The 11714-nt window shown below is 46.2% G+C and overlaps 1 non-coding gene across 1 annotated transcript; it reads left to right on the top strand.

Annotated features, from left to right (window-relative positions):
• Positions 1–9773: 9773 nt before the first annotated feature.
• Positions 9774–9846, top strand: TRNAK-UUU (transfer RNA lysine (anticodon UUU)). Its single transcript has one exon. It is a non-coding gene; the product is annotated as a tRNA-Lys (tRNA).
• Positions 9847–11714: the final 1868 nt, after the last annotated feature.

Below are 11714 nucleotides of genomic sequence, written 5' to 3'. Positions count from 1 at the left end.
TGGGTGTCATTGGGAGGAATAGTGCCTCATGATTGGTGTCAGTGGGAGGAATAGTGCCCCATCATTGGTGTCGGTGGGAGGAATAGTGCCCCATCATTGGTATCAGTGGGAGGAATAGTGCCCCATCATTGGTGTCAGTGGGAGGAATAGTGCCCCATTGTGGGTGTCAGTGGGAGGAATAATGCCCCATTGTGGGTGTCATTGGGAGGAATAGTGCCTCATCATTGGTGTCAGTGGGAGGAATAGTGCCCCATCATTGGTATCAGTGGGAGGAATAGTGCCCCATCATTGGTGTCATTGGGAGGAATAGTGCCCCATCGTGGGTGTCATTGGGAGGAATAGTGCCCCATCATTGGTGTCAGTGGGAGGAATAGTGCCCCATCATTGGTGTCAGTGGGAGGAATAGTGCCCCATTGTGGGTGTCAGTGGGAGGAATAGTGCCCCATTGTGGGTGTCAGTGGGAGGAATAGTGCCCCATTGTGGGTGTCATTGAGAGGAATAGTGCCTCATCATTGGTGTCAGTGGGAGGAATAGTGCCCCATTGTGGGTGTCAGTGGCAGGAATAGTGCCCCATTGTGGGTGTCAGTGGCAGGAATAGTGCCCCATTGTGGGTGTCATTGGGAGGAATAGTGCCTTATCATTGGTGTCAGTGGGAGGAATAGTGCCCCATCATTGGTGTCAGTGGGAGGAATAGTGCCCCATCGTTGGTGTCAGTGGGAGGAATAGTGCCCCATCATTGGTGTCAGTGGGGAGGAATAGTGCCCCATCATTGGTATCAGTGGGAGGAATAGTGCCCCATCATTGGTGTCAGTGGGAGGAATAGTGCCCCATCGTTGGTGTCAGTGGGAGGAATAGTGCCCCATCATTGGTGTCAGTGGGAGGAATAGTGTCCCATCGTTGGTGTCAGTGGGAGGAATAGTGCCCCATCGTTGGTGTCAGTGGGAGGAATAGTGCCCCATCATTGGTGTCAGTGGGAGGAATAGTGCCCCATCGTTGGTGTCAGTGGGAGGAATAGTGCCCCATCATTGGTATCAGTGGGGAGGAATAGTGCCCCATCATTGGTATCAGTGGGAAAAATAGTGCCCCATAATTGGTGTCAGTGGGAGGAATAGTGCCCCATCGTTGGTGTCAGTGGGAGGAATAGTGCCCCATCATTGGTGTCAGTGGGGGGAGGTATAGTGCCCCATCGTTGGTGTCAGTGGGGGGAGGTATAGTGCCCCATCGTTGGTGTCAGTGGGGGGAGGAATAGTGCCCCATCGTTGGTGTCAGTGGGGGGAGGAATAGTGCCCCATCGTTGGTGTCAGTGGGGGGAGGAATAGTGCCCCATCGTTGGTATTAGTGACACAAATGATGGGGCACTATTCCACCCACTGACACCAATGATACTTACCTTGCTGACTCCTGCTCCAGCCTGGGCTAGCTCTTTCCCTCTCCCATCTACAGGCAGCATACCTGGCTGCAGCAGCAAAATTACACTTACCTGTCAGCTGTCTTCCTTCTCTGGCCTCTCTCTTCACTCGCTCCTGCAGCTCCCTCGATCTTCTTCGATCTCCGCGCGCTGCCGCTCGGCTCCTCCTCTCCAAGCTCCACCTTTTCGCCGGTGATTGGCCACCTGTGTGCCTCTCCTGAGCTACAGTTCCGGTGGCCAATCAGCGGCGAGGAGGCGGAGCTGTTGAGTGATCCCGGAGGTGTGGCCAGGTGACAGGGGCAGCATATCATCCCGCCCACAGATCGCCTGAAACAGGAGCGGTGTCTCGGTTCCTAAGACCATCGGAAATATGTGTTTTCCGATGGTCTTAGGCGACCCCTGTGAAATGGTCGTTCGACCCCCAAAGGGGTCGCGACCCCCAGGTTGAGAACCGCTGCACTAACCGATTGCGCCACAGAGACTATTGGCAGTTTGATCCATGTATTCACAACATGAGTGATCTATAACAAGTTTTAGGTAGCATTTCCTTGAATATACTGGAATAAGCTGCAAATAACTACAAAGCCACAGTCAGATCTGCTAGATGACCATTTGGCATCTTTCAACTTTTTACGCCTTCAGTTATACCTTTGCAAACTAGATGTGTGTTTATATTTAATTGCCTTTTTCTAGCTTGTCAATGTTCAGCTCCAGTATACTGTATGTGCTCATGTACAGTGATGTTTTGTTTTCATAGAGAATTGTGTTTCCAGCCATATGTTATCCGTACACTGTATCCATGTATCCTCTGTGATGGTATTTACATGAATCCTATTGACCACTGTTGGTGCTCAGCAATCAACAATGTAGAAAAGGTAGAGGCACTCACAGGTCTTGCAGTGGAGATAGGTCAAAGCAACAGCATAAAAATGAGCAAATTAGGAAAACCCAAAACCCCACCCACCAACACCACCTAGCGATGACATCACACTTTGCAAAAGGTTAAAAGACACATACTGGCTTGAGGTCAAAGACTGATTACATAAGGAACAAATCACAAAAAGTCACAAAAAAATAAATAAAAAGGCTGCATTCCAGTTGACATGGATAAATACATGGTGTTGCTCTAATATACCAATCAAAGTGATATATATCATATAAACAATAAATTATCAATAATTCATATATATATACAATTATAAACAGTGAATAAAGTGCTCAAAGATAATCCAATGACCAAAGAATAAAGTGCAAAATAATAATCATATACAGTATCTCACAGAAGTGAGTCCACCCTTCACATTGTTGTAAATATTTTATTATATCTTTTCATGTGATGGTTAGACTTGTTGCAGACGTGCTTTAGGGGTGCAAATGTGTGGAGGAGGGGAATTGGTGGCAGAGGTTTGTGGGGGAACAGTGGTTACAAAAATGTGTTGGGAGGTACAGAGGGAATGTGTGGGGGGCATCAGTGGCAGAGGAGGACATTGGTGGCCGAGGTTTGTGTGAGTACAGTGGGTGCAGTTGGGGCACAGAGGTCTGGGAGGAGATATTGCTGGCATGCGAGGGAGAGACATTGCTAGTAAAGGTGCAGCGGTTGCAGAAGTGTGTTTGGGGTGCAAACGTGTGGAGTGGGACATTGGTGGCAGAAGTGTGTTGGTGTTATAGAGGTGTGGGGTGCAGGGGCAGACTGACAACTCATGGGGCCCCCGGGCAATAAGGGATCATGGGGCCCCTGTGTCCTTGCCCACACTCAAAAAAAGCCTATAAGAAAGGTACCAGGGGCATTTCATGGGGCCCCCTACTGACCCCGGGGCCCTCGGGCAGTGCCCGAGTGCTCGAATGGTCAGTCCGCCCCTGGTGGGGGGTACAGTAGTGGCAGAGGTGTGCAAGGAGGCACAGCGATGGCAGAGCTGGGTAGAGGGTTTACAGCTGTTGAAGAGGTATTCCTGGGGTGCAGAGGGGTGTAAGGGGTACAGTGAAGGAGATGTGAGAGGAGACACAGTGGTGGCAGAAGTGGGTGAGTACAGTTGTGGCAGAGTTGGGTGGGGTGAGTACAGTTGTGGAAGAGATGTTTGGGGGGCAGAGTTATGCAAAGGGGTGCTGTGGTGTACGTGGGGTGCAGTGATGGAAGAGAAGTGTGAGGGAAAAAGTGATGAAAGAGGCGTTCAAGAGTCTGGTGAAGCAGTACTGGAAATAGAGTGCATTTATGAGCCATAGTAGGAGAAGTAAGGGAGATGCTGTGTGTTAAATCTCTCCTGACCTCTGCACTTTGTATGCTCTGGAATGTGCAACATGCAGCACAAGATCCTTTACCATGTAAATTACATACAGTTTATATGACTTCCATACTTGGTATACTGTACTGTACAGTACATACACCTGGAGTTTGTATATTACATACTGTAAATATGGTAATTGCACTGTATGTTACATACTCCTGACCACAGCACTTTATACATTGACCTATACATAACATTTTCCTGACCACTGCACTCTGTACATTGTATAATTGTACATTCCCAGCCTCAGCACTCTATCAGCTATATTGGAATTAAATATTCCTGATCACAGAGTTCATTGTCTCAACAGTTGCCAATTGCTTAATAGTCCCAGACAATTTGATATCATTATGGCTATGGCCTTTTTCACACAGGTAGCATTTTCCACTATAGACTCCATGGAGTAATGTTGTACCTGCCCTTCCCCCCCAGGACAGTGCAATGCCATTACAAGATAACATGGCCAACCCTGTAGTCTCCAACACAAAGAAACAATGTTATTTCAATGACTGCTTCCAAATCATGAATTTCACACACCAAAAACCATGGCCTTTCTAAAGATTGGGGGAAGGTTTCCTCCAACCACAAAACCTGGTCAATGATAAGATGACTTTAAGGTCAGTGTGTGCTTCATTTCCTCCATAGAAGGCAATGTAAAAACATGTAAAGCGCCTGTGCACCCTAACCCAGAGATAGGTGCAGGTATTCACTCCCCTGAGTTCAGGTAGTACACCAGGGTTCCATACAGTGGTGTAACTAGAACCTTTATGGCCCTGATGCAAGAAACCAATATATCAGATATCAGGGATTTAAAAAGGAAGGGAGGAGGAAATAAAAACTAAAAAGAAAGAAAGAAAGAAAGAAAGAAAGGGAATGAAGGAAAGGAAGGAGGGAAGGAAGGAGAAAGAAATGCAAAGAAGAAAAGGAAGGAAGGAAAGAAAGGAAGAGAAAAGAGAAGGAAGGAAGGAAGAAGGAAGGAAGGAAAGAAAGGAAGAGAAAAGGGAAGGAAGGAAGGAAAGGAAGGAAGAGAAAAGAGAAGGAAGGAAGAAGGAAGGAAGGAAAGAAAGGAAGAGAAAAGAGAAGGAAGGAAGGAAGAAGGAAGGAAGGAAAGAAAGGAAGAGAAAAGAGAAGGAAGGAAGGAAGAAGGAAGGAAGGAAAGAAAGGAAGAGAAAAGAGAAGGAAGGAAGGAAGAAGGAAGGAAGGAAGGAAAGGAATAGAAAAGAGCAGGAAGAAGGAAGGAAGGAAAGAAAGGAAGAGAAAAGAGAAGAAAGGAAGGAAGAAGGAAGGAAGGAAAGAAAGGAAGAGAAAAGAGAAGGAAGGAAGGAAGAAGGAAGGAAGGAAGGAAAGAAAGGAAGAGAAAAGAGAAGGAAGGAAGGAAAGAAAGGAAGAGAAAAGAGAAGGAAGGAAGGAAGAAGGAAGGAAGGAAAGAAAGGAAGAGAAAAGAGAAGGAAGGAAGAAGGAAGGAAGGAAAGAAAGGAAGAGAAAAGAGAAGGAAGGAAGAAAGAAGGAAGGAAAGAAAGGAAGAGAAAAGAGAAGGAAGGAAGGAAAGAAAGAAAGAAAGGAAGAGAAAAGAGAAGGAAGGAAGAAGGAAGGAAAGACAAAAAGAAAAGGAAGAAAGAAAGGAGTCCCTCTTACATTACAGTACTCACTGGGAGGCAGGAGAGAAAAGGGAAGGCGGAAGACTTTACTCACAGTGAATTGGCAGGCTGCTCCTTTCCTCTTTTGCCTGGGCTTCAAAATTTCTGCCCACATAGTGTGAGCGGGGCAGACACAGGGACAGAGGGAGGGGCAGAAGGAGAAGGAGCAGAAGCAGTTCTCTCTCCTCTCCCATCCATGGGGGGGATTGTCAGTGCTCTCAGCTCTGGTGTAGCCAAAAGAAGCTAGATAGGAGGGGTGGCTGCATATAGAGGAATCCATCTCTTCATGTTCCTCCTGCAGGCATTCTGTGTCTGCAGGAGGAACATGGAGAGATCGGGTCGGGGCCAGGTCGCAATTGTGACCCCTGTAGCTACGCCCCTGGTTCCATGTTATAGTGATTGAGATCAGCATGGGGAGGCTGTAGCTCATGGGGTTGGGTGGCATCATGACCAGAAGGGTGGGGCACTCAAATACTATTGGGTCTCACTAGGGATGCACACTGTTCAAGACTTACTGTGCAGGTGCATAGGAAACTCACAGTATTCAGTGAAATCACAGTAAGCCATTTCAGCACAGGAGAGGAGTCTGTACAACTGTGCAAAACTAAAAGTCACCTAGGACTGTCCATGTTTAGGAATGTACTGGCCAACACAGAGGACTGAGGGAGGTTGGATCATGCATGCAAAGATTGCTGTCCTTTGTCTAGTAAGCCTACTGCTGGCTATACACATGACAATTGCAAACATACAATTTTAAGGTATAAAGAATATTTAAGGAGAGTATGCAATTATGAGGAAAATGCTTCTAAGAAAAAGATTATTGGCAGCAGTGGGATTCTGACCCATGACCCCAGAGTGGGGCCCTAATCCAGCATATTGGAGTGCTCAACCATGCTACTTCATACATGCAAGGCTCTAGAACAGTTAAGAAAAAAAAACATTAATATGCATTTTTCTGATTTGCAGAGGACCCACATTAAGACCTCAGATGCCACAGTTCCTAGGAGAGTAAAATAAATCCTCCCAAGCTTCCACAAATGTTGAAAAATATTTTTTTCCAGCCTAAGGGTGTCTCCAATGTGTGCTATCCATTCTTTATGAGTTGGAGCCCCATCCCATTTCCGCTGCTGGGGAATGAGACGTTGGGCCTGAAACAAAGTTCCATTAACAGTCGCTTTCTGGAAGTATGTTAGCGGGAGGTCATCTAGCATTCCCAAAATGCACTAGGTGGTTTTAACTGAAACAGTAGTTTGGAAGACCATGTTAATGGTCGCAACAACTTCAACTCCATAGCGGTGGAACCACGGGCAGCACCACAGGAGGTGGATGAAGTTGCCTTGCGCAGTTGCGTATTTAGCACAGAAAGGGGATGGTAGAATGCCTATTCGATAAAGCCTGAGAGGTGTGTAATCAATTCATAAAAAATGTATAATTGTGAGAGCCTCTTACTGGTGTTGAGAGAGCTATGCAATATTGGTTCCAAGGCATTGTCCCATGGTTCCTCATCTAGTGGGCCTATGTTTCTGCTCCCACAGTTCTTTGGCCTTACAGGGGTGTACCTCTAAATGTGGGTAGAGTAACATTTTATAGCAGCTGGAGATAAACCCGTTTGTGTCCTGCGCTAAATGGATGTAGTGAAAGATAGGCGTTGGAGATAGTCATAGGTCCTTGAGCTCGGACTGCATGGCAAAGTTGTAGGTATGGGAATTGTAACATGGAAGGGAGATGGAAGATTGCCTGCAAGTCAGAGAAGGATAAAAAAAATCCATTACAGAAAATCTGTCTCAGGTGGGTAATTCCTCAGTGCTTTCATAACCCTGCACATGTCAGACACTCCAGCTCTTTATATGCAGAGTTATAAAAGGGATATAAATCAGTGAGCGCTCTTGGTCAAAACAGCTAAGCACTAAAAGGTAACCAAATAAAACCTTAAAAAATACATATATCCAAGTGCAGCGCTATAAAATAATATAAGAGTTTCCGTTTGTGTGACCCAATATAATATATAATTCCGATACAATGAATAAAATATAATAAATGCTAAAAGTTCATAAGGTGACAATCTGTGCTTAAAGTGCCAACTGCAACGATGCTTCAGTGCTTGTAGGTGTAGTAAAATTACGCACTCATCAGATGCGCAATGGAAATGCGCATGTAAATATATAATCAGAGGTCCTCTTAAAGGAAGCAAGGTAAGCCGGGTAAAGAATTATCCTCCCTCTGGGTGGCGGGCAGCACAGCAAATACTCCTGGGTTATATGATGATCCAATCAGCCAGAGGTCCCCTTTAAGGGATGGATGGGTGTTGCAGACTATGTTCACAGGGACTCCCTTCTCTGGATGCTGGGATGGATAATACTCTTTGGTGGGCTCTGTACATGCCCGGCTCTGACCGATCCAATCCCGGAGGATTCCCCCGCTATAGATCCCGATGACAGGTGAAACCCTCCCTCCGGTCCCCGGTCCAGCCTTCCGCCGATCTCACCCTCCGACACACAGCCTGGCCTGCACTCACCCTGCCAAGTTCTACATGTGGGATTGTAAAGCAGCCCTTTACAATCCTACTTGTAGAACTTGGCAGGGTGAAAGTGCACAATTCCCCATGTTATCAGCCTGTGTTCAGAAAAACTCTCCGGATATTGATAGCTGTGGACTTCAGTGGCATAAAGCCAGACTGGTCAGAGTGCATTATAGTTGCAATGTACTTATTCAAGTGGGAGGAGAGTATTTTAGCCAATATTTTAACATCTACTGGTAACAAAGAATTCGGCCTATAAGAACCAGGGTCCATGGTGGGTTTACCAGGTTTCAATAATAGAACAATGTTAACTCTGTTCATAGAGTCAGGTAGACAGTCTTTCTCCAGAGCACTCTGGTACACTTTTAACAATTGCGGGGGGGCCTTACAGTTTGCAAAGGAGTTAATGACTGCCACTATCTCCTCCTCATTAACAGAGGAGTCAAGGAAGCGCCTATGCATTATAGAAAGTTTTGGAGGGGTAATCAGTATATAACTGCCCCAGTTCAGACATAATCAGCTCAGGGCAGTTAGTCACTGTCAGTAATAAAAGAAAAATAAAAAAAGTGTTCAAAAATGAACTCGCCAGCCAACTTGCCAACAACCAAATTAACCTGTCTAACAGTATGCATTAAAAACGGGGGTTTAGTTAGCACACATTTGCAAATACATTCGTAAGCCACAGAGCCACATCACGGCACACTGATATTCTGTGGTCCTAACTCTACAAATTTGAGTCCCCATAGTAGAGGCACATGTATTTAAAGGATAGATCAGGGGCAAGTGCTCATCAGGGAGCCCACCCCTCTTAAAGGCATGGGAGTGCAAAGGACACCGAGCATATAACACAATGGCAGCCAGGGCGCCCAGTGTACACACTCACCTTAAAAAACAAGTTAGTCACTGTGCCTTTAGAGGTGCACAGAGCCAAGATGAGGGATGCCTGTTGTTGAGAATTGACAATTTTAGCCAAGAGGCGTCCTGTCTCCTTACCCTCCTCATAATAAGAATGTCTCCTAAAAAAATCTTTTCCTCTTTGCGGCTGTTTTCTGCAGTTGGTTGAGCGCCAGCTAGGGCTCTAACCAATCCTCCTGAGGAGGGGTCAAGGATGTACTGGCATTCTACTGCTCACACCAGCTGGGTGATCTGCTTCTCATAATCCCTGGTTGTGTTATGCAACGTTTTGATTTTTGTGTTGAAGTGGCCGCTGACGTAACTGGGCCAGCACATCTAACCACCCGGTGGGTAAAGACCCCTCCCCAGGGACCTGCTCTTTTACACCCAGAAGCTGTGGGGTTCCCACAGTCAGGAAGAACTGGGGGCTGTATTGGCCATGCATGAGCCCGAATGCTGAGTCCTCCCTCCATGCTCTACTACAAGGTTGGCGGCCTGTGGAGGACTAGGTTGTGGAGTTCCATAAATGGGCTGCAGACACCGGTTGGAACGATGCAGCATTGAAGTACCAGTTCCTCCTAGGCCTGTCCGAGTCCCTCAAGGACGAGTTAGCTAGGGTGGAAGCTCCCTCCTTCTTGGAGAACCTTATCCTGCTCGCTACTCAGTTGGATTGGCCTGTGAAAGTACAGAACACCAATTACCAGTTTATTTCAATACATTCAAGTGGAGATTGCCTGTTGTACCATCACCCCTAAGACACACGATAGATCCCTTAAAGGGGAAGCACTTCCTGTCCTAATTCACATGCATTTCCACTTCTGAAGGTGAGAGCATGGTGGTGGGACTCTCTCAATGCATGGTGGAGGAAATATTGGTGTATGAACTGTTAACCAGGGAGAACATAAATCATATGAACATGTGGTGAATTGAATATTGAAAAAGAAGAAGAAGCTACTCAGATACAGAAAAGTTCAGGAATATAGCAAAGTGGTGTAATTTAGGTTCTAGTCATGTGACCAACCACCTAAAACGAAGCCCGGATAGCTCAGTCGGTAGAGCATCAGACTTTTAATCTGAGGGTCCAGGGTTCAAGTCCCTGTTCGGGCGTCTCCTTTATATCTTTAATCACACTACCCAAAACTATAATATATTCATATTACATTATGTTACAATAGAGGGTGCTGTGCCAAAAAAGAGCACTATGCAAGGGGGCATGTGAAATTTACTGCTACAAACAAACTGACCAGAAGAAGCATGCTGCTGATTGCTAGAGGTCCCATTCAAGGGACATGCCAAATGCAAACAACATTTTTCAGGGACATGCCAATTACATTAGGTACATTCTTAACACCTGCCTGCCGATTGATGGCTGAGCAGGATGCTCCTCCTGAGTGGATGTCATATGATGTCCTGTCAGAGGGGACCACTCACAAGGCCGTGCAATCTGCCACGAGCTGTGTCCACGGGACACAGCCTATGACGATAACAGGTCACTACACTGGCCCATTACCAGTGTCATGTGATCACTGTGACCAATCACATGACAGTTGTATACAATGGATGGCTTCCTTTCATGCCATCCATTGTATACAATTGTGCACAATCACAGGAATTCCGCACCGCATCAGTGTGAACCCAGCCTAAAGTCTAAAAGCACTCACCTGTAGTTTGGGGGTTTGAGAGTGGTTTAGGGCTTGTTAAAGAGCATGTTGAGGCAAAAAAAAAACTTGCAGTACACCCTTAGAATACATACAAAGTTCTCCTACAGCCAATGTCTTCCCCCCCCCCCTCCTTCAAAACACTTACCAGACCTCAGATGCCACAGTTCCCAGGAGAGTAAAATAAATCCTCCCAAGCCTCCCCTCATATGACACACAAAAGCCAAAGAGGAACTTAAGGGAGCTTTCCATGACTCTGCACTGCCACTGTATCTGGGGGTCTGAAAGGACTATTCAGGGTGGTCCTGCAGAGTTGTGGGCAATATTATAATGTGTGGCTGGTGGTCTTGAAGCATCCTTAAAACAGAGTTCCAGCTGAAAAAAAATTTAATAAAAGTCAGCAGCTACAAAAACTATAGCTGCTGGCTTTCAAAATACAGACACTTACCTGTCCCTCGGTCCAGCTGTGTCCTCACCATCGCTGGCTTCACCAGCTGTCTTCTCTCCCTGGCGCTGGCATCTTTATTGTGGGCACCCGGCTGTGACAGCTTGCAATAGCCGGGTGCCCACTGCACATGTGCAAGAAGCGCTGCGCTTTGTGAATGACCCCGTAGTCTTCTGGGACCTGTCACATGTCCCAGAAGACTATGGAGAGGGAGGAAAACTTCTGATCACCTAGGCGATCGCAGTGGAAGTGGGAGTGGGTACCTGTCAAATTCACCAAAGATAACAATCCTTAATGGGGAGCGGGGGACAAAGCATTAAAGCGGAACTTCCCCTTTTGCGTAGAACTCCGCTTTAAAGTGTTACTACACCCACAACAGTAAAATCAGTCTGTATATGCAGTAAAGCATGCTTGTTATACTCACTGTGGAACCTAAGGGGTTAATCCTTTGCATTGTCTAAAAAGGATGTTTGATCATGTCTTATCTGCTCCTCCCCCTTCTTCTACTGTCTACTGAGCCTTGGGGCACATGCGCAGTTTGGTGTGTATTGCTAGAGAGTTTTCAGGGGTTATGCAGCATCACTAGACAATCAGAGGAGAATGAAAACTCTTCCTACAAGCTTTAGCCAGTGCTCTGCTGGACACTGATAGAAGTCACAAGACTGCTATATACTGCTGATGAGAAAAAGTATTTAGCCTTTCATATTTACTAAAATAATTGCATTTCCATGTTCTGTTTACTGTGAGAGACCAGATATAGTGAATGCAGGATCCTGGGTTGAGTAACACTTTAAAGTAGAAATCTGGGATAGGCAAAAAATTACCCATTAGTACACCCCTCTACACAAAACAAAAAATCTTTACCATTTAGG

This window comes from Staurois parvus, unplaced genomic scaffold (assembly GCF_062004578.1).
Source record: "Staurois parvus isolate SC_StPar_1 unplaced genomic scaffold, SC_StPar_1.0 ptg000662l, whole genome shotgun sequence".
Lineage (NCBI taxonomy): Eukaryota > Metazoa > Chordata > Amphibia > Anura > Ranidae > Staurois > Staurois parvus.
Note: the sequence above shows the minus strand (reverse complement) of the source record. Positions and strands in the feature narration are given on the sequence as shown.